The sequence below is a fragment of the Saccostrea cucullata genome, unplaced genomic scaffold (assembly GCF_032062105.1).
Source record: "Saccostrea cucullata isolate Sc308-1 unplaced genomic scaffold, CSIRO_AGI_Scuc_v1 ctg9194, whole genome shotgun sequence".
Lineage (NCBI taxonomy): Eukaryota > Metazoa > Mollusca > Bivalvia > Ostreida > Ostreidae > Saccostrea > Saccostrea cuccullata.
Genome location: NW_026925512.1, coordinates 19,045 through 25,866, shown reverse-complemented (window position 1 = coordinate 25,866; position 6,822 = coordinate 19,045). Strand labels below are relative to the sequence as shown.

The window sequence follows — 6,822 nt, the reverse complement described above, 5'->3', positions numbered from 1 at the left end:
ACAAGAGGCCCATGGGCCACATCGCTCACCCGAGTAACTTGGGTGATGCAGTTCTTTAGCAGATTTCCCCTCTTGCTATACCTATCGTGCCCCCCCCCCCCCTACCCCCTCCCCTTACATGATTTTAATATTTTAGAATCTACACTACCCAAAAATGCTTTCATATAAGGTTCAGCTTTCCTGGCCCCGAGGTTCTTGAGAAGAAGATTTTAAACGATTTGTCCTATATATTTCTATGTAAAACTTGGATTCCCCTATTGTGGCCCCGCCCTACCCCGGGAGTCAGGATTTTAACAATTTAATATCTACTCTACCCAAGGATGTTTCCATATAAGTTTCAGCTTTCTTGTCCCAGTGGTTCTTGAGAAGAAGATTTTTAAAGATTTGTTCTATATATTTTTAGGTAAAACTTGGATTCCCTATTGTGGCCCCGTCCTACTCCTACCCTAGGGGGTCATGATTTTACCAATCTAATATCTACACTAACCAATGATGCTTCCACATAAGTTTCAGAGTAATATACTGGTAACTGTTTTCAAAAAAATATTTGTCTATTTTCTCATTCTTGTGTCAATAGTATAAATTAATTTTAAATATTTCATAAAATTCCACCAATCAGTGATCGTTTCTGTGGCGTAATCGACAAAGCATTGACTGGCAACCTCATGGTCATGGGTTCGATTCCCGGCGTGAGCGTTGCAGAATTTATTTAGTAAATAAGTCTGTGCACTATTTCAACATAGTATGCTTACGCTACATAAATACTTAGAACACTATGCGAGAATAGTAGGGTATGGGTTATATAGAGACAAACTGACAGGAAGCATAATAATATGACATCATGCTGTGCTATATATACCTCATAATCTGTTCTCTTTTATTTTGAATATTCCAAGCACTAAGTATATAATGAAAATTGTTGCATGAAAAGATTTAATTTTCAAACTTCATTTAAAGACTTTTTGAATTTAATTATAAATTAAAGAGTTGTCCTTCTTGGCTGAGGGTCGAAGTCCCGTCATATGAAAACCTTCTATCTTTTTATTAAAAAATTATGACCAATTTAAGTTTTTATTTTTTAAAATAGTTCAAACTTCAAGGTCATACTTCAGATTTTTTGGCGGGTTACATTGACACATCCTTGCACTTCCACAAATTTTAATTTTATTCTTAATCCTTAGGAAGAGTGGCAACCTTGATGTGTATTAATGAAAAAAAAAATTAATTCTATAATCCAGAAAATTTAGTGTAGGCATGCTTGAAAGCAAAACAAACACACAATATATTGTCAGTCTGTGCAGTTGTGGTGAACAGACTTTGGCGATTGAACGCACCTGGTGTATCGTAGACATCAAACAATAACATGTTTACAAAAACTTGTGTGCATAACATGAGTGTGATCGATGATCAGAGTTGCAAAACTCTGTACACACTGGAATGACGATACTTGTGAAGGAGCTCTGCTTTCTAACATTTCTACTCTGAATAAAATTATTTTTCTGGATAATTATAAGTTTAATTATTTCTCATTAATATACAACAAGATTGCCACTTCTCCAAAGTATTAAGAATAAAGTAAAAATGTGTAAAAGTGCAAGGATGTGTCAATCAAACCTGCCAAAAAAATTAAAGTTTAACTTTTAAATGAATTAAGATTTTTAATTCATTTTTGTGTGAAGTGCTATTAAAATATATAATTTGTGATATTATAGAGAAAATATTAACTTCAAATCTGTGTCCAAGTAACTTTAAATAAGGTTAAAGTTTTTGTGATGGATGGACAGACTGACACATGTGACAGATGAAAGAGATTTAATGTCCCCTTGCTTTCTCAAAACCCCTCAGAAATTTATTGATGTTTTCATTACATATTGAAAAGCTACGTAGATAATATTTATTGCTATAACAATTGTCACTTGAAAGCATCCTACAGAGAGAAATTATTTACCTTAGCTTTAAAATGAAGCAATTTCTCTCTCTACATGTTCTACATGTATTTTTTGTTAATAAATATTTTGACAAACTTTAAGTGCTGAAAAAAAATAATTGTGTAGGAGCAATGAATTATGATGGGTCGGTCGGAGTACAGCAACCAATGAAATGAATTTTGTTATTATTATACGTCTACTGATAACATTCGAATTTGATTGGCTTGTAAGAATGCTTTAAACTTAAATAATGACTCGAAAAGTACTGTTTACATCAATAATGACCAAGGCTAGGATCCATTGCACATTGGAGATGACTGCATGCTCATTATAAGTGCTAAATAATGACCTTTTAATAACAATTCCTATTATGGTTTAGTTAATGTCTAAAATTATAATTGAGAAAAAAAAATTAAAATATTAAAATTATATGTGCATTATCTGTATTACAATACCAAAAAAGAATAGAATATTACGATAAAATTAAATTGATTATGAAAATATCTGATCGATTATTACAACTCATTTCCACACTGTTCAAGAGAGGCAGACACGGTTTCTTCTTTACATGCACAGTTACATTGCATTAGCATGATTAGGTTTTGACTATACACAATAATAGTAATTTTTCTTGGTGCTGCCAAGAGCTAAGGACCTACATGTAATTCTAAAAAATATAAGTAATCTAATATCGATAGAACATAGCACACTGTTCAATGTAATTTGTGACAGTAAGGTGACGTGAACGACGGAGGTTTTTGTAATCAGAAAATCAAATCACTCTAAGTAAACAACAAAATAATACATGTCAAGAGTTCAGGTGATAATACAACCAGGCCATACCTTTTGCACGCCCAATATTTTCAAGTTATTCGTTGTCAATAACATTTTATCTATCATTTTACCAGTTCGGCAGTTTTGCTATTTTACTAGGATAAGACGAATGACCTTCGCTAAGAATTCAGGAATCCCATGCCCGAGCAATAAAACGAGTTAAATCAGTTAAATATCGATTCCTTTCTTGCGAGTGCATTCCTTGAATTTACAAATTAAGTAACGTATACTTACGATGTTCTTCAGGCAGCGTGTTTTCTGTCTTCTCTCTTCAAGGAACTGGGAATAACTGTCGCTCTCCAAGTAATTAGCGAGGGGCATTGTTTAATGAGGGTATACCGAAAGGGTCAAGGATCTCCAAATTAACCCCCTGTACACACCAGACTGACAGTTGTTAAACAAACATATCCCAAACAAACTACCTTCTACCTGTCTTTGGACACCGACAAAGTGGTATACAAAGACGCGTGCCATTATTGGGCACTAATGAAATCTAATTGCTACCTGTAATTTTTTTGAATTGAACAAGATGAAAGGAAAAAAAAGTCTTAGAACGTAAAATTAAGATATCCACCATATTTCGGGAAATTAAAAAATTGATCATTTTTCCCCATAGTGTACTTGAATCGCACATATTGAAAAGTCTCTTAAATTAGGTTTATTGTAACACCGTGGCTTTATATATAGCGACAAGTACGTGTACAACAGTCATTAAAGAACATTAGAATAATTTTTAAAAAAAGATTTTTAGGCAGAATTATTTATCGTTCATAAACTATTAATAAAAAAAAATACTTTACATATTTCAAGTTTTCAATCAATATACAGCTGCAAATAAATTTTCAAAAAATATTTAAACTCAGAATCAATAATATTTTATCGATTTAATGTTTGCGTACATTAAATATACAATTTGCATTATTATCGTTTTGTCAGTTTTCATTCTTAAAAAAAAATGAAACTTTTCCGTGTCGAAACGTGAAAGAGCGTGCGTTTGCGTGAAAGATCGTTAGCGATCGTGTAACGTGAAAGATCGTTGCGTGCGGAATCGTTCGTGTATCAGGTTTAATCGTTCGTTAATCGTGCGGGATCGTGCGTTTAACGTGATCGTTCGTGTAAGTTGTCAACAATAACGTTCCAGCCACTGTATGGGAGTATTTTTTTTATTCGACAAAGGAAATGTATCCAGATTGCCTAAAATCTCTCAGAAAACGGTAATTTGTATGTTCATAGCATCTTTATTCAAGCAATATTAGATTTAATATTCTAGGTTTCGGGATTACTTTTTATGATATCAAATTGAATGTCATGAAGATATCCTCTACATAATTCTGATAAAGTTAGGTAAAAGAAAGTTGAAGTTGATTATGACGACATAATGGATCAAGCACAAAAATCTAAAGTCATTCACTGGATCTTGACTTTAAAAAAGGTTTATTTTAAAGTCATTGGTAACTACCTGGGGGTATGTCTTTTCACACTCCGCATTTTTAAAACTTATACAAAATTATGCGGAATTTACTATGAATGATCTTTTGTAAAGATCAAGGTACACTTTTTTCCTTTTTTTGGTCCTGTGTATTTATGAAAAAGTGAATTGGCTAAAGTAAACTTCATGTATTAAATATCATTTAGACCTTTGGTAATACGTAAATTTCGAGATTATCTCCCTTGTTGCGCTCTTAGCGAACTTCGCGAAAATTTCTCGCACGCGAATAAAAGTTTACAGTTTATTGGACACATTGCATCATTGATGTACTGGTTTATTATATCTACATGACACAGGCACTTGTTTCAGAAATCAATTTTTACCAATAGTATAATAACACGGTATGTAACTCCGAATTACACTCAGTACCACCTCCTAAGAAACGCACCCATTTATTTAAAATAAATTGTAATTTAAAATAGCGATGTCTCTACTGATTACCCACATCGCTCCTTATCGACATCCCATAATTAACACACCTTTCAAGGATTGGCCGATGTATGGCCGAGCATCGTCAAGTGCCCGTTGAATCTATGGTCATCGTTAGTTGAGTGGTGGACAACAGACATCGGCCGATTATCTGTTAATGTACAACCAAACATTGGTCCGTAGTACACCGATTTTCGAACAATGCTCACCAATGTATGAGTGATGTAATATACAACGGCCGAATACCCTGCAATGCATGGCTAGGCATTTGAAAATCCGGCCGGCAACCACTCCAAGACAATGGTAATAAAGATTTGCCAGTGCATTTCATCTGAAAGTGTAAATTAGTGCGTTTCTTTGAAGCGCAGCTAGGTAGTACTAAGTGTATTTCGGAGTAAGATACGTTGTGTTATAATTATACTATGGATTAAAAATTAATTTCCAAACCAAGTGCCTGTGCTTCATTGTTGTCATAAAATACTATTTAACTTGAAAATAACCGAATTAATGTAAGGAAGTTATATTTTTTTAAACGAAAAAATCGCAACAAAAGATTAGAATATCGGTCAAAGTAAGATTTACAGACTAGGAAAGATATATAGATCTGAAGAAAATGCCTACATTGACATATTACTACATGTATCTGCATGCATGACAATTGAACGTCGGCAATCAAAATGACACACTGATTCCTTACTTTACTATAGCTCCAATGAGCACACGAACGTTTCCAAAGATAAAGTTTGTACAGGGAAGGAAATCTTTTATTTTGTTTAACACTAAGACGGTTCTTGTGTTTCATATACTAGTACCATAATTGAAGGCAGATTTGTAAATATGCATACTGTTCAGCTTAATAAAATCATAAAATGAATCAATTCTTCATATTGATACATTTCTATAACATAAAATGAACTATTTTCGCACTTTTTTTATAACAGAAACATGTCCCACTTCCATGCTGATTTGGATACTTTTTGCGCCTATATCATAGGAGAGTTACAATCTCGAAACTCGCGTAATGCATGTCTATAAAAAATAACGTAATTTTCTAGCTAGTCGATGCATTACGACGTCACAAAATGCATCAATTTCCTCATATTCTGACAAAGTCTACAAAACAACAAACGTTTAAAGCTATTTTTCAATATCTAATATGTAGCACAACTTCTGATCTAAAATAAGCAAGTAGTAAATTATAGAACTGTTTCAGAAAATTGCATGACAGTTTCGTTTTAGATAAAAGGGTGAGCTCATATTAATTTTCTTCTCTGAAAATACTCATATACACCTGATTACATTACATTCAGAACATTGCTATTGTAATAGCTTAACGCCGTTTAATGCATATAACATGAATATATTTTTTCTAATGTAGAATCTCCTACAATAAAGAGATATGAACTGGCATCTTCCTCGGCAACTGCATTCCTTACTTCTCTTTCTCATCAACAAAAGAGAGACCTAAGGGAAGAATGTCGAGAGGGGTGTACATATGAAGAGGTCTGGGAAGTGGTGAGTGCTAGCTTGATTGATGGCTTGATAAAAATCTTATTCTTAATGTACAAAATGTCAAATTTTTGTGCCGTTCATTTATTTTATTCAATTTATCAAGATACTGTATATATGATTACTTTTACGAGTTGAAAAATTAACGATTTTTTGTTTACAAATATTGACAAGAGTTAATTTTGACGAAATATTTAATCAAGAGTTATGTATCTTGATTTCACAAGGCTAAAGAAAGACAATTCCTGAGAGCCCCTGAAAAAAGAATTTCAAAACTGGTAATCAGAGAAAGTTCGCAAGAAACTACAGGACAAAAGAAATTGTTAGAAAAATTGGCTTCATTGACATAGAGTTGAGAATGCTGCTTCATATGAAATGGGTCCTGAAATTCACGATGTAATAAACAAAGACCGCGAATTTTTCTTGAACTCATTTACATGCACTGTCATCAATAAAATTTAATTTTGCTTGTAAAAACCTTCTGCAGTGGTAACACTTAGATTGAATAAATTGTTCTTTTATAATTTGTACTTTGTTTTAATTATGCGAAACTGATCAAATGCCTGATGGGACAAAGTTGGCCAGCAAAGAGTGATAATTACGCAGCAGTTAGATTGTTGTTACCGTTGTTGT

At 33.1% G+C, this 6,822-nt stretch overlaps 1 long non-coding RNA gene across 1 annotated transcript; it reads left to right on the top strand.

The window, feature by feature from the left end:
* Nucleotides 1-6,059: 6,059 nt before the first annotated feature.
* Nucleotides 6,060-6,505, top strand: LOC134269052 (uncharacterized). The gene is made up of 2 exons (XR_009992488.1): nt 6,060-6,195; nt 6,417-6,505. It is a non-coding gene; the product is annotated as an uncharacterized LOC134269052 (long non-coding RNA).
* Nucleotides 6,506-6,822: the final 317 nt, after the last annotated feature.